We start from the raw sequence: 26,847 nt of genomic DNA, 5'->3' as shown, positions 1-26,847 counted from the left end.
GTCCTGGCTCATCCTGGGAATCCTGTCCCACATTTCCAGGGAGATTTATGCCCCTGCAATTCATGTCCCATATGGGAGGCATGGCAGTGAGTTCTCCTGCTGAGTTGGTTTAGAAAGAGAGACCACATCTGAGCAACGAAAGTTTTATTGGGGTGACTCCTAGGCATAATTATAAGTAGGCTTAGCTTCTCCTTTGCAGAAATAAGTTTCATAGGGATGAACCTTATGAAAGATTGAGGGCTCAGCCTATTGAATTGGTTGTCCCCATTGCTTGCTAGAATATCAGGAATTCCCAATATAGAGAAGTTGGCAAGTACTTTTTTAATCTTTTGACAGATTACTCTGGGATATATTGCAGCATCACACTAACCTCTACATAGCAGCAGGATCTCATGCCCTATTCAAAATTCCAGTACCATGCTGTTTTGATTATTGTAGCTTTGTAATATGCTTTAAAGTCAGAAATTGTGAGAACTCCCACTTCCACTTTCTGAAAATATTTTTACTTATCTGTAGCACCCTGCCCTACCAAACAGATTTGGTTATTGGTTTTACTGTTTCTGCAAAGTAAATTGTTGGGGTTTTAATTGGTATTGCATTGAATCTATAAGTCAATTTGCATAGAATTGACATCTTAATTTTAGTCTTCCAATCCACGAACATGGTATGTCCTTCCATTTATTTAGGTCTTCCTTGATTTCTTCTTATCAATTTTTATTTCTTTTTCTTTTCTTATTGCTCTAGCTAGAACTTCTAGCACAATGTCGAGTCATACTGGTGACAGTGGGCATCCTTGTCTCATTCCTGATGTTAGAGGGAAAGCTTTCAGTCTTTCTCCATTGAGTATTATGTTAGCTGTGGGTTTTTCATATATTCCTTTTATCATGTTGAGAAAATTTCCTTCTATTCCTATATTTTGAAATGTTTTCATCAAAAAAGGATGTTGAATTTTTTAAAATGGCTTGTCTTTATCAATGGAGATGATCGTCTGGATTTTCCCCTTTTATTTATTGTTGTGATATTTTACATTAATTGATTTTCTTGTGTTGAACCACCCTTGCATACCTTGACTGAAACTTACTTGGTCATGGTGTGTAATCCTTTTAATGTGCTGCTGGATTCAGTTTCCAAGTATTTTGTTGAGGATTTTTCCATCTGTATTTATTAAAAGGATTGATCTGTTATTTTCTTACAGTATCTTTATCTTGCTTTGATGTTAGAGTGATATTGGCTTCATCAAATGAGTTAGGTAGCTTTTCTTCTTTTACAATTTTTGAAGAATTTGTGCAGGATTGGTACTAATTCTTCCTTGGATGTTTGGTAGAATTCACATATGAAGCCATCCAGTCCTGGACTTTTGTTTTTTGGGAGATTTTTGACAACTGATTAAATCTCTTTACTTGTGATTGTTTTCTTGACGATTTCTGTTTCTTTTCGAGTCAAAGTTGGTTGTTCACCTTTTATATGAAGATGTCCATTTTGTCTGAGTTTTCTCGTTTGTTAGCATGTAGTTGCTCATACTCTCCCCTCATTATGTCCTTAATTTCTGCAGGGTCAATAGTTATGTCCCTTTTCCCATTTCTTTCCTTTTTTCAAAACAAAATACAGTTTTATTGAGATACACTCACACAGCATGCAGACCATCTGAAGCCCTCTCTCATTTCTGAATTTAATTCACTTGCATCCTCTCTTTTTTTTTGTCAGCCTAGCTAAGGGTCCATCGATTTTGTTGATTTTCTCAAAGAACCAACTTCTGGTTTTGTTGGTTCTCTCTATTGTTTTTGTGTTCTCAATTTCATTTATTTCTCCTCTAATCTTTGTAGTATCTTTCCTTCTTTTTGCTTTTTGGTGAGTATGCTGTTCTTTCTCAAGTTCCTCCAGTTGAGCAGTTAATTCCTTGAATTTTGCTCTTTCTTATTTTTAATGTAGGCATGTAGGGCAATAAATTTCTCTCTCTGTACTACGTTTACTGCCTCCCATAAGTTTTGATGTGTTGTATTCTCATTTTCATATGCCTTGAGATATTTTCTGATTTCTCTTGTAATTTCTCCCTTGAGTCACTTGTTGTTTAAGACTGTATTGTTTAGCCTCCATTTATTTGTGAATTTTCCAACTTTCTGCCTATTAATGATTTCCATCTTCATTCCAGTATGAGCCTAGAAAGTGTTTGTATAATTTCAGTATTTTAAATTAATTAAGACTTGCTTTGTGGCCTACCATGTGGTGGATTCTGGAGAGTGATCCGTGAGAACTTGAGAAAAATATGTATCCTGCTGTTGTGGAAGGCAATAGTTCATGTATTGTACTATTCATAATCTCTGTTTCCTTATTGGTATTCTGTCTAAAAGTTCTGCCCATTGCTGAGAGTGGGGAATTGAAGTCTCCAGCTGTTATTGTAGAAGTGTCTACTTCTCATTTCAGTGTTATCAGGGTTTGCCTCATGTATTTTGGGGCACTCTGAGTTGGTGCATAAATATTTATGATTGTTATGGCTTCTTGATGAATTACACCTTTTAATTATACATGGAGTCCTTCTTTGTCTCTTTTAATTGTTTTACACTTGAAGTCTAATCTGTCTCATATTTTTATAGCGACCCCTACCCTTTTCTGGTTGTTGTTGGTATGAAATACCTTTTTCCAACCCTTGTTTTAGACCTATTTTTGTCCTTGGCTCCGATATGAGTCTCTTGTATGCAGTGTATACATGGGTACTGTTTTTTAATCCATTCTGTCAGTCTCTGTGTTTTGATTGGGGAGTTTAACCCATTAGTATTTAATATTATTACTATAAAAGCAATACTTTCTTGTACTATTTTGTCTTTTGGATTTTATGTGTTATAAGTTAATTTTTTCTCTCTTTTTACCCTTACTGATAATCTTCATTTCTAAACTCTTCCCCAAACCTCTCTCCTATTTTTTCCTATCTACCTGTAGCACTTCCTTTAGTATTTCTTGTAGAGCAGGTCTCTTGTTCACAAACTCTCTTATGTATGTTTGTCTGAAAATATTTTAAATGCTTCCCCATTTTTGAAGGACAATTTTGCCGTATATAGAATTCTTAGTTGGCAGTTTTTCTCTTTCAGTGTCTTAAATATATCATACCTGTGGTGACCCCATGCCTGAGCTCCCCCTCCCTATTGAGATTAAGTCACAATATGTTAGCTGCCTGCATGACTGGGACAGATGTTAAAAGTCAACAAACCTCCAGCAGGAAAGAATGTACAGATGATATCATAAACCACTTATCCTGTGATGCATTAAAACTCCTCTCCCCTGATCACTGTTGATAACAAATCCCTAAACCCTTGTGTCATGAGTTCCTGATGAAACTCTGTTAACATACCCTATGAAATATCCTTGTCCTAAACCCTTATAAGGTATTCCTTGTACCTCTGCCTTTGAGGTACACTGACTACCGTTTTCCAAATAGCCACTACTGGGATAGATCGCCTGTTCATAAGTTCTAATAAAACTCACGTCTAATTCTGTGTCAGATGTGTTCTTTGTCTTAGGACAAAGCTGAGCTGAAACAATACCATTGTCTTCTCACCTCCATGATTTCTGCTGAGAATTCTTCATGTATTCTTATGTTGCTTCCCTTGTAAATGATGGGTTGCTTTTCTCTGGCTGCTTTCAGAATTCTCTGTTTGACTTTTGACAATCTAATTAGTACCTGTATTTGAGTAGGTCTACTCGGATCTGTTCTTTTTGGGGTACTCTGTGCTTCTTGGATCTGTAATTTTATGTCTCTCATTAGAGTTGGGGAATTTTCAGTGATTATTTCCTTCATTATTTTTTCTGCCCTTTTTCCCTTTTCTTTTCTTTCTGGGACACCTATAACCTGTATATTCATGCACTTCATATTGTCATTCACTTTCCTGAGACCCTGCACTTATTTTTCCGTTCGTTTCTTTGTCTGTTCTTTTTTGTATAGAATTTCAGATGTTCTGTCCTCTAGTTCACAAATTCTTTCTTCTGAATCTTCGAAGCTGATGCTGTTTGTTTTCACTGTGTTTTTCATCTCTTCTATTGTGCCTTTCATTCCCATAAATTCTACCATTTTTTTCCTCAAGCTTTTGAGTTCTTCTGTATGGTCAACCAATGTCTTCTTTATATCCTTCATCTCTTTTGCAATATTTTCCATCAACTCATCAATTTGATTTCAAATATTTGTTTGAACATGTTTAATTTGTTGTTTCAACTCCCATATCTCATTTATTAATTTGTTCCTTTTACTGGACTATATATTTGTGCTTCCTATTATGATTGTGATTTTCTGCTGGTGTCTGGGCATCTGATTTCCTTCATTAGTTTATTCTGGAGGTGATTTTCTCTCTTTTGCCTCGGATTTTCTTGTTGGTTGGGTTTATTCTCTTTTGGTTCTTTGACATTCAGTTCAATTCATTCTATACGTCTAGTATAGCTTCTGTTTAACTGATCAGAATTTTTCAGCTCTTGTTTTTAGTTCTTGCCCTGCCTATATGGTAGCTGTTTTGAGGAGGGTTTCCCCAGATATGATAGAGCCTGATCAGATTTTCCCAGCCAAGACAGGCCCAGGTCTCAGAAAGAGGCTGTAATCAGTATCAAGTTTCCCTGAGGATGAGACCCAGCAGGGTACCAGACTTCCCTGAGAAGCCTCTTGATTCTGTGCTTTTCCTATTCTGTCCAGCAGGTGGTGCTTGTCAGCCCATAGTTCTCCACTGTCGTAAAGTGGTGCAGGGCCATTAATTCTCAGCTGAACCTGTCCATGCCAGGGGCATGGTTGAGACAGCAGCTGAAGCAGAAAGTAGGCTTAAGCTGTTCCTGTTTTACAACCCCTGGGGATCTAAATTCTCTGAATGAGAGCCACAACTTGAGCTGGGTCCTGTCCCCCCTTTTCTTGGGAAAGATCTGTCCTGTAGAGCCATAACTAGTTCTTCACCTGTCCGCGACTTCTCGCTCAGCGTCAAGCCCCCGGCCGGCGGGTGAGACAATGAGGAGAGACAGAGAGACGCAGACAAATCCGCGCTGGTGAGAAACACAGATCCAAGACACGTAGCAGTTGTAAGCACAGACCTTTACTGGAGTTAAGCTTGCATTCTCTGTTACAGGTTCCGCGCGGGCGAAATTTCCCGCGGGGGAACAACCTCTATGCGGCCGTCAGGCACGGCTCCCTGTGGGTCGTCTCCACCCACCCCGTCCGGGTAACCTCTTATATACTGTGCCCAAACCCAATAGGTTAGTGCCACGTATACAGAGGTGATTGGAAGATAGGGTTGGTGGGCGTGTGCGTCATTTGCGGAAGCAGGATGTGAGCGCCATCTTGGCTCACTCGATGGGCGGGGGGAACTCTAGAGCAGGCTGCAGCGTGTCCACTAGGCCAAACCCGGAAAGCGGCTCTCTACATTCACCTGACCAGTTAGTTTGTCTCTGAGACTTACCTTAACTCCGCCCTTCTCTAGGGTAGTGCTGACAATTGAAGATGCTTGGCTTCCTTTAATGGGCTGCTAAAAATTTTAAAACAAACAGACAAACATTAAAATCCTTTTCAGTACTGGTCCCTAGCCCCCTGGGTTTTACAGTCAAGGGCTGGAGTTGGTACCCAGATCTATGTGCCCATTTTCTTGGGGTACAGCCCTTTTCCAGTATTCTGAGCTCAGCTGACTCCAAAAGTATCTGTTTTTGTTTATTGTATTGTATTTTTATTTTTTTGAATAAGCTCTTATTTTAACATTTTTTAAATTGTGAAATATACATACAAAAAAGCAATAAATTTCCAAGTATATTTTAGCAAGTAGTTATATGACAGATTTTAAAGCTTAGTATGGGTTATAGTTCCACAGTGTTTTGGATTTTCTTCTAGCTGCTCCAAGACATTGGAGACCAAAAAAAATATCAATATAATGATTCAGTAGCCATACTCATTTTTTAAATCCTGTCTTCTCTGTTATACTCCTCCTTCTCTCTTTTTTCTTTTTTTGTGAAACATTATAACATATATACAAAAAAGCAATAAATTTCAAAGTACATCACAACGATTAGTTGTAGAACAGATTTCAGAGTTTGGTATGGGTTACAATTCCATAATTTTAGCTTTTTTTCTACCTGCTCTAAGGTACTGGAGGCTAAAAGAAATATCAATATAATAATTTAGGAATCACACTCATTTGTTAAATCCAACATCTCTGTATAACTCCATAGTCATCTTTGATCTTTCTCCCACTCTTTAGGGGTATTTAGGCTATGCCCATTCTAACAGTTTCATGTTGGAAGGGGCTGTCAATAATATGGGATAGGGGGGATGGAACTAGTTGATGTTCTGGAAGGGCTTGCTCTGCTGCATTTCAGGACTTACCTGGTCCAGGGACCCATCTGGAGGTTGTAAGTTTTGGAGATTTACCCTAGTGCATGGAACCTTTGTAGAATCTTATATAATAACCTAGGTAATATTTAGGATTGGCAAGAATGGTTTTGGTTGGGGTTTGGCAAGTTATGATAGGTGGCAATGTCTAACTGAAGCAGGCCTAAGAGTGACCTGCAGAGTAGACTCATGATTCTATTTGAGCTCCCTTAGCCACTAATACCTTATTTGTTACAGTTCTTTTCCCATTTTTTTTCAGGATGGCATTGTTGATCCCATGGTGCCAGGGCCAGTTTCATCACTGGGGGTAATCTCCCACTCTGCCAGGGAGACTTTCATCCTTGTATATCATGTCCCATGTAGGGGGGAGGGCAATGATTTCACCTGCAGAGTTGGGCTTAGAGAGAGTGAGGCAACATCTGAGAAACAAAAGAGGTCCTCAAGAAGTAACTCTTAGGCATACCTATAGGTAGGCTAAGTTTCTCCACTACATACATAAGCTTCACAAGAGCAAGCCTCAAGATGAAGGGCTTGGCCTATTGGCTGTCCCTAATGTTTGACACCGTACAAGGGTTTCCCTGGTGGTAAAGTTTAATAGTTCCACAGTTTATCTCCCATCCCTCAAGGGACTTTGCCAGCACTTTTTGATTATCTGCTTAACATACTCTGGGATGTATCCAGGCATTACATTAAGCTATACAGGATTAAAGGCTCTCATTCTTATTCTGGGCTCCCTGTGTTTGGATTGCATAAATGATCTATCCAGACAGGTTGATGTGCTACAGAAAACCTAGGTTCTAGACTTAAAAAAACCTTTCTTTGGTCTCAAAGAGTAGGTGAAGTTCTGAAATACATGTAATGTCTTCCTTATCCCTGTATTCTGAATTATGTTAATCCAGACCTGATCAGCTTCATTCTTATCTCTAAATACCAGGTTATACATGTATAAAATAGCCCCTCCAAATCCAAAAATAACGATTACCACTCTGGACTAAATGTGACTGCTATAAAAACTTACAGTCTAGGCCCCAGTTTTCTTATAAGTATTTTCTAAATGAGACCATACAATATTTGTTTCTGGCTTATTTTGCCTTGCCAAATGTCTCACAGGTTCATTCACATCATCGCATGCCTCACAACTTTATTCTTTTTGTAGCAGTACTGTGATTATATGTTTACACCATCGTTCACCAATCTGCTTCTTGTTAGTGCATCTTTCAGCCACTTCTATCTTCTGGGCCTCATATATAGTGTCCACAGTCAGCAGGCCATCAACACTCAATTATAGGTAATTTCATTGTTCCCAAAAGAAAGATAGCCAAAAAAACACACCCTTACCAAATAGAAAATCCAAATCTTCCCCTAACTCTTGTCCCTCCCTGGTTATGTAACTCTGATATTGCTGCAGTAAATGTTGATGTTTGTCTGTTAAACATAGCTCATAGCATGCAATACCATTTTTCCCCATATACCCCAAATTATATACTCTTTGTATGAGATTCATACCTTTGCAGTAGTTCATGCAAGAACTTTTTTTTATTTGTAGTGGTAACTGATGGAACATATGAGTCCATACAACCCCTTTGAATTATGTTTACCTTCAATATGGTATTATTACTTATAGACCCAGTAGAGAGAACCACCTTCACTTCTAGCTATTGCCTTACAAATAAGTTCAACCTCATTAGAAAACTGTACACCCATCTCAAGCTTCTGTATATCTCTAGACCCCCTATATTCTGTATTATAAGCCTCTGATTTTACCTTTACCATGATTATAAATGTGGAATCATACAATATCTATCCTTTTTGTCTGGTTTATTTAACTCAGCATTATGTCCTCAGGGCTCATCCATCTTGTCATGTAGTTCAGGACATCATTTCGTCTTACTGCTGCATGATATTCCATTGTTTGTATATACCATATTTTGTTAATCCACTTGTCTGTTGATGGGCACTTGTATTGTTTCCATCTTTTAGCAATTGTGAATAATGCTGCTATGAAGATTGATGTATAAATGTCTGGTTGTGTCACAGCCTTCAACTCTTCTGGGTATATAGCAAGTTGTGGTATTGCTGGGCCGTAGGGCAACTCAATATTTAGTTTTCTGAGGAACTGCCAGATTGTCTTCCATAGCGGCTGTACCATTATACATTCGTACCAGCAGCGTATAAGTGTCCCAATTTCTCCACATCCTCCCCAACATTTGTAGTTTCATGTTTGTTTAATAGCAGACATTCTTATAGTGTGTGTTGGTATCTCATTGTAGTCTTCGTCATCATTTTCCTTATAGCTGATGAGAATGAGCATCTCTTCATGTGCTTTTTAGCCATCTGTATTTGCTCTTCAGTAAAATGTCTTTTCATATCTTTAGCCCACTTTATAATTGGGTTGCTTATTCTTTTGTTGTTGAGTTGTATGATTTCTTTATGTATATAGGATATCAAACATTTATCTGATGTGTAATTTCCAAATATTTTCTCCCATTGTGTTGGCTGCCTCTTTACCTTTTTGACAAAGTCTTTTGAGGCAGAAAAGCATTTGATTTTGAGAAGTTCCCATTTACCTATTTTTTCTTTTTTTTGCTTGTGTTTTAGGTATAAAGTTTAGAAAGCTACCTCCTATTCCTAGGTCTTGAAGATGTTTCCCTACATTTTCTTCTAGGAGTTTTATGGTACTAGTTCTTATGTTTAGGTATTTCATCCAATTTGAGTTAATTTTTGTATAGGGTGTAAAGTAAGAGTCCTCTTTTCCTTTGGCTGTTGATATCCGGTTCTCCCAAGCTGATTTATTGAAAATACTAGTTTGTCCCAGTTCACTGGATTTGGGGGCCTTGTTGAAGATAAGTTTATCATAGATTTGGTGGTCTATTTCTGCATTCTCTATTCGATTCCATTGATCAATACTTCTATGTTTGTGCCAGTACCATGCTGTTTTGACCACTGTGGCTTTGTAATAAATTTAAAATCAGGGAGTGTTAATCCTCCCTCTTCGTTCTTCCTTTTTAAAGATGCTTTTAGCTATTTGGGGCATTTTTTCCTTCCAGATGAATTTGGTAACTAGCTTTTCCAAGTCTTCAAAGTAGTTTGATGGAATTTTGATGAGTACTCTGTTGAATGTGTAAATCAATTTGGGTAGAATGGACATCTTAACTGCATTTAACCTTCTTATCCATGAGCATGGAATGTCTTTCCACTTATTTAGATCTTCTTTGATTTCTTTTGGCAATATTATGTTGTTCTCTGTGTACAAGTCCATTACATCCCTAGTTAAGTTCATTCTTAGATACTTGATTCTTTTAGTTGCTGTCTTCATTGGAATTTTTTCCTTAATTGACTCCTCAGTTTGGTCATTGCTGGTGTATAGAAATGTTACTGATTTTTGCCCATTCATTTTATAACCTGCCACCTTGCCTAATTTGTTTATTAGCTCAAGTAACTTTGTTGTAGATGTCTCAGGATTTTCCTAGTATAGTATCATGTCATTTGCAAGTAATGAAAGTTTTACTTGGATGCCTTGTATTTCTTTTCCTGATTGATTGCTCTCACTAGAACTTCTAGTACAACGTTGACTAATAGTGGTGACAGAGGGCATCCTTGTCTTGTTCCCGATATTAGGAGGCAGCTTTTAGCCTTTCACCTTTGGGTATGATGCTGGCTATCATTTTTTCATCTATGCCTTTTATCATGTTGAGGAAGTTACCTTTCATTCCTACCTTTTGAAGTGTTTTTATCAGAAAAACATGTTGAATTTTATCAAATGCTTTTTCAGCATCAATCAAGATGATCATATGATTTTTCCCTTTCAGTTTTTTAATGTGCTCTGTTACATTAACTGATTTTCTAGTGTTGAACCATCCTTGCATTCCTGGTATAAAGCCCACTTGGTCATGGTGTATAATGTTTTAATGTGCTATTGCATTCTATTTGCTAATGGTTGTTGAGAATTTTTGCATCTATGTTCATTAAGGAGATTGGACTGTAGTTTTCTTTTCTTGTAGCATCTTTACCCAAGTTTGGTATTAAAGTGATGTTAGCTTCATAAAATGAGTCATATAGTGTTCCTTTTTCCTTGATTTTTTGGAAAAGTTTGAGTAGGATTGAGTGTTAGTTCTTTTTGAAATGTTTGATAAAATTTCCCTGTGCAGCCATCTGGCCCTACCCTTTGGTCCCCAACATTTTCATCATTTGAAAGCTTAATTAATTAAATTTCTTTTACATTTTTTTAGTTTGAGAATTTTGAAAAATGTTTTAAAATAATTTTTACAGACACTCCCCTTCCCCTTTCTCCGCACTCTTAGTAACCTCTAATCTATCTCTGCAAAGTTATTATTTCTACTTATCTTTTAAGTGATATCATATAATTTTTGTCCTTATGTGACTTGTTTATTTCAGTGAGTATAATGTTTTTAAGCTTCTTCTATATTGCAGTATGTCTCATAACTTCATTCTTTATAATGGCCGAATAATATTCCATTGTGTGCACATACCATATTTTGTTTATCCATTCATTTGTTGCTTGAAACCTAGGTTGTTTTTTTTTCCAGCTTTTGACTATTGTGAATAATGCTTCCATGAACATTGGCATGCAAGTATCTGTTTGTGTTCCTGTTTTTACTCTTTTTGGTTATATACCTAGAAGTAAAATTGCCAGGTCGTATAGTAATTCTATATTTAACTTTTTGAGGAACCACAATATTGCTTTCCACAGTGCCAGCACCATTTTACATTCCCACCAACAATGCACTAAATTGCAGTTTCTCCACATTTTCTCCAACATGTTACTTTCTGTTTTTTCTTCTAAACAATAGCCCTAACTTTTTTCCATATTATTTCTGTATGCAAGATTTGTGAAAGTAAAGCAGTCGTATAATTTATGTGCAGTTAGATCAATTTGGTCAAATGACTGTCAGTTATTTATATATTTCTCTTCCTCAGTTCTTTTTTTTAACATTTTTTTAATTGTGAAATATAACATATATACAAGAAAGCAATACATTTCCGAGTACATTTTAACAAGTGGTTATGAAGAGATTTTAAAGTTTGATTTGGGTTGCAGTGCCATGATTTTTTCGTTTTTTCCTTCTAACTGCTCCAAAACACTGGAGACCAAAAGAAGTATCAATATAATGATTCATCAGTCATGCTTATTTGTTAAATCTTATCTTCCCTGTTGTATTCCTCCTTCTCTATTCTTTCTTTTCTTGTGAAAAATAACATATATACAAAAAAAGCAATAAATTCCAAAGTACATCATACCAACTAGTTATAGAACAGATTTCAGAGTCTTCCTCCATTCTTTATCTGTTTCTCTGGTGAAAGAAACTAGGGGCCAGCAAGGAGATGGTAATTTCCAAACAAGCATTTTATAGAGTTATAAAACCAGAAAGGAGCATCTCTGAATATGTGAACTACTTTTGGATCACTTCTCACCTACCAGGACAGCCATACATAAAAATGATTCTTGTCAAGGAGCCTCTCTGTGTAATTTTAGAACCCTTTGAATTACAAGAGTCCCATATAAAGGAACAGGCACAACTGCTTCAGAAGGTAATGTTTTATGGAGTTCTTAAACTACCTTCCTGAGCACTCTAAAAACATCTCCTACTAAGATTTTATCATGTCTGAAATTTCCACCATTAGAGTTACCCATTTGAGCTAAGGAATTCCAGAAGACTTCTCTAAAAAATGCAAATGTGTCACAAGGATATCCCATTATGAAGTTGGGCTGTGAGATGTAGGAGAGTATTGAAGTGGTGCCAAATGCTAGGAAATCCCAGCTTAAATTGGAGGTTGGACAGGAACTGACCCTACAAGGCTATGTGGCAACAGGAGATACTGGGACCCAAGGAGGTAGGCCAGAAGAGGAGTGTGCCAGTTTGAAAGGATTTTGTACCCTAGAAAAGCTGTGTCTTAATCCTGATCCAATCTTGTGGGAGCAACCATTTTTTCTTTAATCCCATTTCAGTAATGTAGGTTGAATCTTTTGATTTGATTGTCTCCATGGAGGTGTGACGTCCCAATTGTGGGTTTTACATTTTGATTAGATGGAGATGAGTCCACCCATTCCAGATGGGTCTTGATTACACTGGAATCCTTTAAAAGAGGAAACATTTTGGAGACAGCACCTCAGAGCCACGGCAGAGTCACAAGAACCACGAGAGGTCATGCAGCCAGACACCTTTGGAGAGGAAGAAGTAAAATGCCCCTGGGGAAGCTTCATGAAACAAGAAGCCTGGGTGGAAAGCTAGCAGACGTTGCCATATTTACCATGAAAGAGAAACCCTGAATTTCATTGGCCTTTCTTGATTGAAGGTAACCTCTTGTTGCTGCCTTAATTTGGACATTTTTATAGACTTGTTTTCTTTCTTTATTTATTTTTTATTAATTAACGGAAAAAAGAAAAAAAAGAAATTAACCCAACATTTATAAATCATACCATTCTACATATGCAATCAGTAATTCTTAACATCATCACATAGATGCATGATCATCGTTTCTTAGTACATTTGCATTGGTTTAGAAGAACTAGCAACACAACAGAAAAAGATATAGAATGTTAATATAGAGAAAAAAATAAAAGTAATAATAATAGTAAAAACAACAACAACAACAAAAAACAACCAGACAGACAAAAACAAACCAAAAACAAAACAACAACAACAACAAAAAAAAAAACCTATAGCTCAGATGCAGCTTCATTCAGTGTTTTAACATGATTACTTTACAATTAGGTATTATTGTGCTGTCCATTTTTGAGTTTTTGTATCTAGTCCTGCTGTATCTGTATCCCTTCAGCTCCAATTACCCATTATCTTACCCTGTTTCTAACTCCTGCTGGACTCTGTTACCAATGACATATTCCAAGTTTATTCTCGAATGTCAGTTCACATCAGTGGGACCATACAGTATTTGTCTTTTAGTTTATGGCTAGACTCACTCAGCATAATGTTCTCTAGGTCCATCCATGTTATTACATGCTTCATAAGTTTATCCTGTCTTAAAGCTGCATAATATTCCATCGTATGTATATACCACAGTTTGTTTAGCCACTCCTCTGTTGATGGACATTTTGGCTGTTTCCATGTCTTTGCAATTGTAAATAACGCTGCTATAAACATTGGTGTGCAAATGTCCGTTTGTGTCTTTGCCCTTAAGTCCTTTGAGTAGATTCCCAGCAATGGTATTGCTGGGTTGTATGGCAATTCTATATTCAGCTTTTTGAGGAACCGCCAAACTGCCTTCCACAGTGGTTGCACCATTTGACATTCCCACCAACAGTGGATAAGTGTGCCTCTTTCACCGCATCCTCTCCAGCACTTGTCATTTTCTGTTTTGTTGATAATGGCCATTCTGGTGGGTGTGAGATGATATCTCATTGTGGTTTTGATTTGCATTTCTCTAATGGCCAGGGACATTGAGCATCTCTTCATGTGCCTTTTGGCCATTTGTATTTCCTCTTCTGAGAGGTGTCTGTTCAAGTCTTTTTCCCATTTTGTGATTGGGTTGGCTGTCTTTTTGTTGTTGAGTTGAACAATCTCTTTATAAATTCTGGATACTAGACCTTTATCTGATATGTCATTTCCAAATATTGTCTCCCATTGTGTAGGCTGTCTTTCTACTTTCTTGATGAAGTTCTTTGATGCACAAAAGTGTTTAATTTTGAGGAGCTCCCATTTCTTTATTTCCTTCTTCAGTGCTCTTGCTTTAGGTTTAAGGTCCATAAAACTGCCTCCAATTGTAAGTTTCATAAGATATCTCCCAACATTTTCCTCTAACTGTTTTATGGTCTTAGACCTAATGTTTAGATCTTTAATCCATTTTGAGTTAACTTTTGTATAGGGTATGAGATATGGGTCCTCTTTCATTCTTTTGCATATGGATATCCAGTTCTCTAGGCACCATTTGTTGAAGAGACTGCTCTGTCCCAGGTGAGTTGGCTTGACTGCCTTATCAAAGATCAAATGTCCATAGATGAGAGGGTCTATATCTGAGCACTCTATTCGATTCCATTGGTCGATATATCTATCTTTATGCCAATACCATGCTGTTTTGACCACTGTGGCTTCATAATATGCCTTAAAGTCAGGCAGCGCGAGACCTCCAGCTTCATTTTTTTTCCTCAAGATGTTTTTAGCAATTCGGGGCACCCTGCCCTTCCAGATAAATTTGCTTATTGGTTTTTCTATTTCTGAAAAATAAGTTGTTGGGATTTTGATTGGTATTGCATTGAATCTGTAAATCAATTTATGTAGGATTGACATCTTAACTATATTTAGTCTTCCAATCCATGAACACGGTATGCCCTTCCATCTATTTAGGTCTTCTGTGATTTCTTTTAACAGTTTTTTGTAGTTTTCTTTATATAGGTTTTTTGTCTCTTTAGTTAAATTTATTCCTAGGTATTTTGTTCTTTTACTTGCAATTGTAAATGGGATTCGTTTCTTGACTTCCCCCTCAGCTTGTTCATTACTAGTGTATAGAAATGCTACAGATTTTTGAATGTTGATCTTGTAACCTGCTCCTTTGCTGTACTCATTTATTAGCTCTAGTAGTTTTGTTGTGGATTTTTCCGGGTTTTCGACGTATGGTATCATATCGTCTGCAAACAGTGATAGTTTTACTTCTTCCTTTCCAATTTTGATGCCTTGTATTTCTTTTTCTTGTCTAATTGCTCTGGCTAGAACCCCCAACACAATGTTGAATAATAGTGGTGATAGTGGACATCCTTGTCTTGTTCCTGATCTTAGGGGGAAAGTTTTCAATTTTTCCCCATTGAGGATGATATTAGCTGTGGGTTCTTCATTTATTCCCTCTATCATTTTAAGGAAGTTCCCTTGTATTCCTATCTTTTGAAGTGTTTTCAACAGGAAAGGATGTTGAATCTTGTCAAATGCCTTCTCTGCATCAATTGAGATGATCATGTGATTTTTCTGCTTTGATTTGTTGATATGGTGTATTACATTAATTGATTTTCTTATGTTGAACCATCCTTGCATACCTGGGATGAATCCTACTTGGTCATGATGTATAATTCTTTTAATGTGTTGTTGGATATGATTTGCTAGAATTTTATTGAGGATTTTTGCATCTATATTCATTAGAGAGATTGGTCTATAGTTTTCTTTTTTTGTAATATCTTTGCCTGGTTTTGGTATGAGGGTGATGTTGGCTTCATAGAATGAATTAGGTAGTTTTCCCTCCACTTCAATTTTTTTGAAGAGTTTGAGCAGGGTTGGTACTAATTCTTTCTGGAATGTTTGATAGAGTTTACATGTGAAGCCATCTGGTCCTGGACTTTTCTTTATGGGAAGCTTTTGAATGACTGATTCAATTTCTTTACTTGTGATTGGTTTGTTGAGGTCATCTATTTCTTCTTGAGTCAAAGTTGGTTGTTCATGCCTTTCTAGGAACTTGTCCATTTCATCTACATTGTTGTATTTATTAGCATAAAGTTGTTCATAGTATCCTGTTATTACCTCCTTCATTTCTGTGAGGTCAGTGGTTATGTCTCCTCTTCTATTTCTGATCTTATTTATTTGCATCCTCTCTCTTCTTCTTTTTGTCAGTCTTGCTAAGGGCCCATCAATCTTGTTGATTTTCTCATAGAACCAACTTCTGGTTTTATTGATTTTCTCTATTGTTTTCATTGTCTCAATTTCATTTATTTCTGCTCTAATCTTTGTTATTTCTTTCCTTTTGCTTGCTTTGGGGTTAGTTTGCTGTTCTTTCTCCAGTTCTTCCAAGTGGACAGTTAATTCCCGAATTTTTGCCCTTTCTTCTTTTTTGATATAGGCATTTAGGGCAATAAATTTCCCTCTTAGCACTGCCTTTGCTGTGTCCCATAGGTTTTGATATGTTGTGTTTTCATTTTCATTCACCTCAAGATATTTACTAATTTCTCTTGTAATTTCTTCCTTGACCCACTGGTTGTTTAAGAGTGTGTTGTTGAACCTCCATGTATTTGTGAATTTTCTGGCACTCTGCCTATTATTGATTTCCAACTTCATTCCTTTATGATCTGAGAAAGTGTTGTGTATGATTTCAATCTTTTTAAATTTTTTGAGACTTGCTTTGTGACCCAGCATATGGTCTATCTTTGAGAATGATCCATGAGCACTTGAGAAAAAGGTGTATCCTGCTGTTGTGGGATGTAATGTCCTATAAATGTCTGTTAAGTCTAGCTCATTTATAGTAATATTCAGATTCTCTATTTCTTTATTGATCCTCTGTCTAGATGTTCTGTCCATTGATGAGAGTGGTGAATTGAAGTCTCCAACTGTTATGGTATTTGTGTCTATTTCCCTTTTCAGTGTTTGCAGTGTGTTCCTTACGTATTTTGGGGCATTCTGGTTCGGTGCGTAAATATTTATGATTGTTATGTCTTCTTGTTGAATTGTTCCTTTTATTAGTAGATAGTGTCCTTCTTTGTCTCTTTTAACTGTTTTACATTTGAAGTCTAATTTGTTGGATATTAGTATAGCCACTCCTGCTCTTTTCTGGTTGTTATTTGCATGAAATATCTTTTCCCAACCTTTCACTTCCAACCTATGTTTATCTTTGGGTCTAAGATGTGTTTCCTGTAGACAGCATATAGAAGGATCCTGTTTTTTAATCCATTCTGCCAGTCTATGTCTTTTGATTGGGGAATTCAGTCCATTAACATTTAGTGTTATTACTGTTTGGATAATATTTTCCTCTTCCATTTTGCCTTTTATATTATATATATCATATCTGACTTTCCTTCTTTCTACACTCTTCTCCATACCTCTCTCTTCTGTCTTTTTGTATCTGACTCTAGTGCTCCCTTTAGTATTTCTTGCAGAGCTGGTCTCTTGGTCACAAATTCTCTCAGTGACTTTTTGTCTGAGAATGTTTTAATTTCTCCCTCATTTTTGAAGGACAATTTTGCTGGATATAGGAGTCTTGGTTGGCAGTTTTTCTCTTTTAGTGAATTAAATATATCATCCCACTGTCTTCTAGCCTCCATGGTTTCTGCTGAGAAATGTACACATAGTCTTATTGGGTTTCCCTTGTATGTGATGGATTGTTTTTCTCTTGCTGCTTTCAAGATCCTCTCTTTCTCTTTGACCTCTGACATTCTAACTAGTAAGTGTCTTGGAGAATGCCTATTTGGACCTATTCTCTTTGGGGTGCACTGCACTTCTTGGATCTGTAATTTTAGGTTTTTCATAAGAGTTGGGAAATTTTCAGTGATAATTTCTTCCATTAGTTTTTCTCCTCCTTTTCCCTTCTCTTCTCCTTCTGGGACACCCACAACACGTATATTTGTGCGGTTCATATTGTCCTTGAGTTCCCTGATACCCTGTTCAAATTTTTCCATTCTTTTCCCGATAGTTTCTGTTTCTTTTTGGAATTCAGATGTTCCATCCTCCAAATCACTAATTCTATCTTCTGTCTCTTTAAATCTATCATTGTAGGTATCCATTGTTTTTTCCATCTTTTCTACTTTGTCCTTCACTTCCATAAGTTCTGTGATTTGTTTTTTTCAGTTTTTCTATTTCTTCTTTTTGTTCAGCCCATGTCTTCTTCATGTCCTCCCTCAATTTATCGATTTCGTTTTTGAAGAGGTTTTCCATTTCTGTTCGTATATTCAGCATTAGTTGTCTCAGCTCCTGTATCTCATTTGAACTATGGTTTGCTCCTTTGACTGGGCCATATTTTCAATTTTTTGAGCGTGATCTGTTAACTTCTGCTGGCGTCTGGGCATTTAGTCAGATTTCCCTGGGTGCTGGACCCAACAATTTGGAAGATTTTTCTGTGAAATCTCTGGGATCTGTTTTTCTTATCCTGCCCAGTAGGTGGCGCTCGTGGCACACGTTTGTCTGCGGGTCCCACCAGTAAAAGGTGCTGTGGGTCCTTTAACTTTGGAAAACTCTCGCCGTCGGGGAGGTTCACCAGCCGAAGTGGCTTGGAAGAGTGCCAGCCGGCCCAGGGACCGAACGCGGGGAGGGTCGCTGGCCGCTGCAGCTCGGGAGAGCACCCGTCCGAATTTCCTAGTCGGCCTGGGGCACCAAGCGTGGTGGGAGGGCGCCAGCCGCCGCGGCCTGCCCCGGAGAGTGCACCGTTCCTGGGGAGTCACGTGTTTGGAAGGGGCCCCCCCGTCACTGTTCTCCGCGGCCTGGGGATTTCCGATCCAATTCTCTCAGTTGGTCTGGGGGGCCACGCGTGGTGTGGGTGCCAGCCACCGCGGCTTGAGGGGACCGCCTGTCCAGTTCTCCCAGCCGGCCCGGAAAGGGGGAAGGGAGTGACTCTGCCCGCTTGCCGCCCCGCCCGGTGAAGCCCACGCCCCTCGGCGATCTCACCGGAGCGGGTTCTCTCAGCCAGTCAGCCATTCCAGGATGGGGTGCGCTGTCTTTTTGATCTCTGTCGTGGCTCTGGGAGCTGTTCTGTATCGTTTCTACTCCCCTAGTAGCTGTTCTGGAGGAGGAACTAAGATCCGCGCGTCTTACTAAGCCACCATCTTCTCCGGAAGTCCCCCTAGACTTGTTTTAATTGGGACATTTTCACAGCCTTAGAACTGTAATTTGCAAGTTAATAAATTCTCATTTTTAAGGGCCTTTCTGTTTCTGGTATATTGCATTCCAGCAGCTAGCAAACTAGAACAAGGAGGAATGTGTCAAAGAAGGAGTTGGGGCATGCTGAGAAGAAATTTTGCTTATTTCATAAACCTACCTGACTTATGCCCTGGTGGGCCCCATTATTGAGGTGGATAGCTAGATGCCCTGTTTCACTAAGTGAAAGCTTTGCAACCCAATTAATAATAAAAGGGTTTATATATCCAGTGTACTGGCAGAAGCAAGACAGAATGGCATCTTGTGATTGCAGAAGAACTTTATTTTTTAGTTTCTCCTTCTTTTATAGCCTTTTTCTCTTCTCTCCTTTTCTCCCTTCTTCCCAAAGGCAAGCTACCCTTGAAGTCCTAGACTTGTTAAAGGTCTCAGCTCCCAAGTATTGAAGTCTCACGTAGAGGGAGTCATTTCTATAATGGAGGTAACTGGGTTTATCCTGGAACTGAGGACAGTCCTTATATGGATCCATATAAGATCCATATCCAGCAAAACCTTGATCTTTTTCACCAGTATTATTCTATAACCTCCCCTCCACATAAACACAGATACATGTAATTAATGAAGTTATGGTGTATACATACAATAACGCAGCTAATTTCTGTCAAGTAGCCAGTGCCCAAGAATTGGTAAATTAGTGAATTGTGCTGATGTTTTAAAAACTGATAGGCTGTTTATTTTATTCAAATATAAGTGGCTCTTAGTATATCAAAAGAATGTTTAAAACATCAAAAAAATTCCATTTATCACCTTGGTTCTTAACAGATTCAAACCGTATAATGACAACAGCACATGGTTAAATAAGCAGAGCCACAAATTGACAGCAGAAGTGTTGAGGCAGGCACAGTGTCGCTCCTGAGAGGTTGTGGCTGCCACCTGTATACCAAGCAGGTTTCCTGAGGTGTGGTCCAGGAAGTGCAAGAACTGAGCATTAAGATATTCCAAACTTTTTCCAATTGATGATTGCAAAGGAAGTGCATTAACAGAAAAAGAAGAAATAAAAGCACACCTGGGAAGCTAATGAGGCATTTTAAAATACAAACAAGAATGGGAAAGAAATGTTTCTTTAGAGTTGCATTTGGGAGCCTTTCTTGTTGAGACCTGAACACCAAACACATTTTCATCCAAGGCAGCAACCTCCCTACATTTTTGTTGATCTAATTTTCCATTTCAGTTGCTCCTTCTCTGTTACCAGCCCCCTGTGGGACTGTACATTAATTATCTCATGGTGGTGATACCATCTGCTGAGAGAGCTGGCAGCTGAGCAATACCCATTTTCCAAAATTGTGGCCTGCCTCTACCTGCCCTGGAACAAGAAACAAAAGACAGTAGATTGTCCCCCATAACCTACTCAGGGGATGGAATCAGCTTCAAAGATTAAAGAAGAAACCTAGACCTTAACGAGTTCTCTAAGCTGGAGCTTCTACCTTTAGTACTCAGTGCTGAAAATCTGGGTCTCAGCTGTGTCTGTACATTGCCTGGGTGGTGTACTCCATGGCATGATCAAATTTAATGAAAATAGTTGATAAGACTAGGCATCTAAGGTTCATGATCCTGTGTCTGATATAGAAGAACTAGTAATATCTCAGCCACTGCTTTTACCACTATCCATGGCCACCTGGGCACAAATGAAAACTGTTTGGTCCTAAGAATATAAGAGGGTATAGATGATACAGAATTATCTTATCCTCAACCCTGAAAAAGAACTGGAAGGACATGATTTACTCACAGATCACAAATCAGTTGTACCATATTTTCATAGAAAGGGCAACATGATCTTTATTCACAATTTACCTCTTAAAGTATTTAACTGCAGTGTGAGAGTAGGAGACATAGGCATTACACTGGTAGTTGTTCCTTACTGGCAGGATGGGAGAAGGTAGACAGGGAACACTGTCCCTAGTCTAATTTCCCACTAATGAAGCTCTGAAGTGTTGGTAAGAATAGTTAGTGAGTTGAGAGCAATAGTTAAACACCCTTTCTTTTATACAAATTAAAATATTCTTAATGCTTATGACAACTGTGAGAGAGGTTATGAAGAGAAAAATATTCAACATCTCTTCAAAAGTTAGCAGGGTTGGGGAATACATTTGAGTAGCCTAGAAAAAAAGGTGGTTTGAGAACTTACTTTTGAACCATTGGTTTACCCCAACAGGACACAGCTGTTGTACAGCTGAGCACTGACATTAGTATCAAGAGGGTAAAGCACACTTTCCCCCTTTCTTTTGTTTACCGTGTTTTGTGATTGTCTTGGTTCTTTGGATTTCTTCTTCTTGACAAGAACTTGAAGAGAAAATGGCCAGCAGAAAATAGCCAGCTTCCAGTCATTTGTATTAATTTAGGAGAACAGTGATACATCTGAGAGAAAAGCATAGATAAACCAGAAGTCAAAGATTCATAGGCTAGTCAAACTAGAGAAACCATAGAAACAAGTGGGCCCCTTCATTTTTTTTAACTTTTTATCTTGGAATAATTTCAAACTTACAGGAAAATTGCAAAAATAAAACAAAAGCAATGCAGAGAACTCCAATATATTCCCCACCCAGATATGCGGATCTACCAACTTTTAACATTGTGCCACATTTGTTACATCATTCTAAAGCAATCTCCTCATTGCCTCCCTCCCTCCCCCCTCCCCTTCTCTCACTTGATCCCTCCCCCCCTTCCCCCTCTCTTCTAGACATCTGAGTATAGCTTGCATGCATCATGCTCCTTTAGCACTTAATACTTCCATGTATATTTCCTAAGAACAAAGATTCACTTCTTTAATCACATTAAGTATAGTTATCAAGTTCAAGAAATTTAATGTTGATATAAATCTTTCAGTCTGTATTCCATTTTTCCCCTTAGGTCCCTATAATGTCCTTTTGGGCATTTTCTCCTGCATTATTAGATCCAGTCTAGAATCATATACTGCACTTAATTGCCATCATCTCTTTAGTCTCTCTCTCTGTTTTAAATTGTGGTAATATGTGTACAACATAAAATTTCCTGAGGCATGCCACTTCACTTTTTTTTTCTTTTTTCTTTTTGCATGTGCAGGTACCGGGAATCAAACCCAGGTCTCCGGCATGGCAGGCAAGAACTCTGCCTGCTGAGCCACTGTGGCCCGCCCCACTTCACTTTTTTTTTCCTGGGCAGGCACCAGGAATTGAACCCAGGGCTCCAGCACAGCAGGCAAGAACTCTACCACTGAGCCACCATTGCCTGCCCCACTTCACTTTTATATATGTGGTAACAGAGACCCAGAGAGAGAAGATGTTCTCCTAATTCCCATTCTTTTCTCTTTCCAGGATATGATGTATAATTTTATTGTTAGAGACTTTCTAGTTATGATTTGCCAAGTGTTATTAGTTGGCATTCCTGGGACATGTATTAAGTGAAGGGGAATGGAGCCAGAGCCATATAAATGGATATGGGATAGCTAGGTGCAACCTAAACATTCACCTCAAATGATCAGTTCTGGAGTTGATTCTCACATTCATTGTTAAATGTTGGCATTCTCCTAATTTCTCTCCTTGGCCCTCTTTTTTTCTAGTAAGAGTAGCTCTAGGGGGTGGTGCAATGGTGGCTCAGTGGCAAGAATTCTCACCTGCTGACCCGGAGACCCAGGTTTGATTCCCAGAGCCTGCCCATGGGAAACAAAAAAACAAAACAAAACAAAAAATAAGAGTAGCTCTAGGATCAGGGTTGGTTTGTTTAGCAAATATAAGACTAACTCTGAACTGAAAAATTGTAACTGCAGGTTTTTCTGTCTCAGAGGATAATGCATCCCTCTGTTTTAATTTGCTAAAGCAGACCAAATGCAATATACCATAAATGGGTTGGCTTTTACAATTGGAATTTATTAGCATACAGGTTTACAATTCTGAGGCCATGAATATGTCCAAATCAAGGCATTAACATGATGATATCTGGACTCTGAAGACAGGCTGTCAGCATCCTCAACTTCTCTGTCACATGGTATGTCTGCTGGTCTCTCCTGGCTTTCATTGTTTCCAGCTTCTGACTTCATGGCTTCCTCTCTGAGCTTTTGCTTGTTTCTCTCTTTTAGTTTCTGCCTCTCTTAGCTTCTGTGTGCCCTTATCTCTAAGCTTCTCTGGCTTTTCTCTCTGAGCTTCTCTGGCTTTTTTTTCTGCTTTCTCTCTCTTTATCCTCTTATAAAGGACTACAGTAAGAGGATTAAGACCCACCTTGAATGAAGCATGCAACATTTCAATTGAAATATCCTAATCAAAAGGTCCCACCTCCAGTAAGTCTAAACTCACAAGAATGGAAGAATATGATCTTTTCTGGGGTACATACAACTTCACCATCACACCATCTTCCATTTCAAAGCCAACCTTTTCAGATGGCTATCTCTTCTAATTCCTTGTCCTTCCCTTTTATTCTCTGCCATATTTGTAACATCAACAAATGCTATATTTTGTCTTAATAAAAACTTATTACCTGGTGTGCTTTCAGATATTGTCCTTTCTTTTACCTTCCTCTGTCAACCAAGTGCCTTGAAAGAATAGTCTGTATTTGATGCTCTGCTTCCTGACTTTCTGTTGAACCCAATGTAAAACCCAATGACACATTTTAGTCTTTAAGTGATCTTACTATGCAGCATTTAACACCATTCACTCAATCACTGCTTGAAACCGTTCTCTGGCTTTTATTAAACCATTCTTTTCAGATTCTTCTGCTCCTCTTACTATTCCTCCTGGATCTAATTTGATAGTAGGTATTTTGGGGGTGACTACCCAGCTTCAATCACCTTGTTTGTAATCTTTCACAACCTTTATCCTCTCATGAAAGTGTGGTCTTCCTCTAGGACACAGCCAGTTGGACTAGAAATGGACTTGTAACTGGAGGTGGATGCCTGACCTGGGGGAGTCCATTCTCTCTCCCAGTAATATTGCGAGACAAAGGAAGTTGGCTATAGGGAATAGGCTGAGAGGTCACATGGACTCAGAGGCTAAAGCTACCATTTTGGCCAGGTGAGAGTGGATGAGTGACTAGAAAACACTGCTCTGCATAGAGCAGATAGGGTGGAAATAAAACCAATACTCATAGAGAAGCAGAGAAAAGAGATCATGAGCCAGAGAGAGAGATGGATTAGCAGGAGAATGAGGAAGAGAGGGGAAGAGATGTGAGAGGAAATGAGAGAGAAAGATGGAAATGATGAGAAAGAGCACAGAAGAGGAAACCTAGGCAATTTTCTAGTTTTGGTGAGGTGCTGCTCTGCCTACTCCATTGCACTTCTGTGTGATTCTCTTGTATCCTTGAAATAACTTTTTCTTTTTATTACTTAACTTATTTTTAGAGGTTTATTCTTTCTTGCAACCTTTCCCCGAAGGCACCTCTTCTTCTACCAACTCCTCAAACTCTCCCTGAGTGATCTCATTCACTTAAAAAAATTTTTTTAAGCTTTTGTTTCTATCCAAGTAATACATAGACATAATTAAAGATAAAAAACAATGCCAAAGAATTACAATGATAATGAAAAATGCCTTTACTCTCCCCTTTCCTACTTCCCGGAGGCAATCACTCTTATTGAAGTGTTTCCTATTGTGTTTACCTCGGTCATTTAAGAGAATGTGCACATCTTCCTGTGTCATTTCTTTTTTTTAATGCAATTTTATTGAAATATATTCATATACCAAATAATCCATCCAAAGTATACAATCAGTGGCTCAGAGTATCACCTTTTAGTTGTGTATTCATCACTACAGTCAATTTTAGAATATTTCCATTACTTTAATACAAAAATAATAAAAATAAAAAAGAACACCCAAAACATCCCATGCCCCATATTTCCCCCTATTATCAATTGTTTTGTCTTTACTCATCTGTCCATACACTGGATAAAGAGTTTCAGTCACAGGGTTTTCACAATCACACAGTCACATGATAAACACTATATAGTTATACAGTCATCATCAAGAATCCGTCTACTGGATTATAGTTAACAGTTTCAGGTATTTCCTTCTAGCTATTCTAATATACTAGAAACTAAAATGGAGTATCTATATAATGCATAAGAATAGCATCCTGAATGAGGTCTTGACTCTATTTGAAATCTCTTAGCCACTGAAACTTTATTTGGTTTCATTTCTCTTTCCCCTTTTGTTCAAGAAGGCTTTCTCAATCCCATGATATCAGGACCGGGCTCATCCCTGGGAGTTAGTGAGTTTATTGGCAGAGTTGGCTTAGAGAGAGAGACCACAACTGAGTAGTGAAAGAGGTTCTTTAGGGATTATAAGTATCCTTAGCTTCTTCTTTGCAGGAGTAAGTTTCATAAGGGCAAGCCCCAGGATCAAGGGCTTGGCTTGTTAAATTGGTAATCCCTAATGCTTACGAGAATATCAGGAATTTTCCTGGTGGGGAGGTTTGCTATTTCCACATTTTTCCCCAGTCGCTCAAGGGAACTTTGTAAGTACTTCTTTATTTTCTGCCTAGATTATTCTGAGATGTATCAGGATATTACATTAACCTGTACAAAATAACAAGATCTCATTCCTTATTCAAGGTTCCACGTAATTAGGTTGTTTGAATAAACTGACCATACAGGTTAAATTAGATAGTGTGCTACAGAAAATGTACATTTTGTACTAAATAAACATCCCTTCTTTTGGTGTCACACAGAAGTTGAAATTAAAACACAGTCAATATCATCATTTCCCCTGTATTCTGATTTGCCTTAGTCCTAACCAGATCAGCTTCATTCATATCTCAAATTGAAGTCTGATATCTTTTTCAGCTTAACAGTTGGTCTTTGGAATAATGCTGACTTTCATAGCTGCAGAACTCTAACTCTGAGTCTCAGGTGTCACACAGATACCCAAAGTTCCAGGGAACTTCCAGGTCATACACAAAGAGCTCAGCATCTCAGAATTTAGAAATAACAGTTAAAACTCAGGAATAAATGTGACTGCTGTAAGAACTTACAATCTAGGAACTTTTGCAATGAGATTTATTTTAACATTATGTACTCCTTAATCGTTGTTTGCCAATCGTTGTTTGCTCTCAAATTCAATTATCAGAATTTGCACATTATAGTTAATCTATACTAGTGAAGCCTTAAAATATTTGTCTTTCATTTCTGGCTTATTTCATTCAACATGGTCACCCTCCCATTCACAGTTGATGCTCCTCCATCCATTGCAAACTGTGACCATGTCATGCCACCATGACACCAGTGTGCAAATATCCATTCCTGTCCCTACTTTCAGTTCTATTTATGGGTTGCAGGATCATATGTCAACCCTATACTTAGCCTCCTGTGGAACCACCACACTGCCCTCCAGAAGGGCTGTACCATTCTGCTTCTCTCCTCACAGTGAATAGGTACATCTCACTCTCCATATCTTTCTAGCAGTTCTATCTTTCTATTTATTTATTTATTTATTTTAACTGTTCAAACTTTTATTTTAATGCACAGTATTCAAGAAAACAGCTGGCTTTTATGGAAAATGAAACAGCAAATAAATTAGACCCATGTTATAGAAAGATCAAAGGTGATGGTGGAGTTATACAGAGAAGGTAGGGTTTAACAAATGCATGTGGTTACTGAATCATTAAATTCATATTTCTTTCAGTCTTCTTAATCTTAGAGGAGCTAGAAGATTGTGGAGTTGTAACGCATACCAAACTCTGAAGTCTGTTCTGCAACTAACTGTTGTGCTGTGCTTTGAAAGGTATTGCTTTTTTGTATATATGTTATTTTTCATAAAAAAAAAAAGTCGATTGTCATAATAAAAAGTATTTGTTCCTTCTAACCTCCTATATTCTGGAGTGGCTAGAAGGAAAAATCTGAGAGGATGGTATGGTAGCCTCTGACAAACTCTGGGATCTGTCCTCTAACTACTTGTTGAGGACTACATGGCTCTGAAAACTATTGCTTTTTTCTTTCTTTGTTTTGTATATATGTTA

At 38.0% G+C, this 26,847-nt stretch overlaps 1 long non-coding RNA gene across 6 annotated transcripts in view; it reads left to right on the top strand.

Moving 5' to 3' along the window:
- LOC143671630 (uncharacterized) overlaps positions 1-26,847 on the top strand; it is a 247,906-nt gene that overhangs the window by 141,221 nt on the left and 79,838 nt on the right. For 5 of the 6 annotated variants that reach the window (XR_013169622.1, XR_013169623.1, XR_013169621.1 and 2 more), the window contains exon 4: positions 26,514-26,612. The exons of the other annotated variant lie outside the window; for it this stretch is intronic. This is a non-coding gene — a long non-coding RNA (uncharacterized LOC143671630). The remainder of the gene's footprint in view (positions 1-26,513; positions 26,613-26,847) is intronic. 6 annotated transcript variants of the gene reach the window in all.

The sequence above is a fragment of the Tamandua tetradactyla genome, chromosome X (assembly GCF_023851605.1).
Source record: "Tamandua tetradactyla isolate mTamTet1 chromosome X, mTamTet1.pri, whole genome shotgun sequence".
Lineage (NCBI taxonomy): Eukaryota > Metazoa > Chordata > Mammalia > Pilosa > Myrmecophagidae > Tamandua > Tamandua tetradactyla.
The sequence above is the reverse complement of the archived record's forward strand: the minus strand, read 5'-3'. Positions and strand labels throughout refer to the sequence as shown.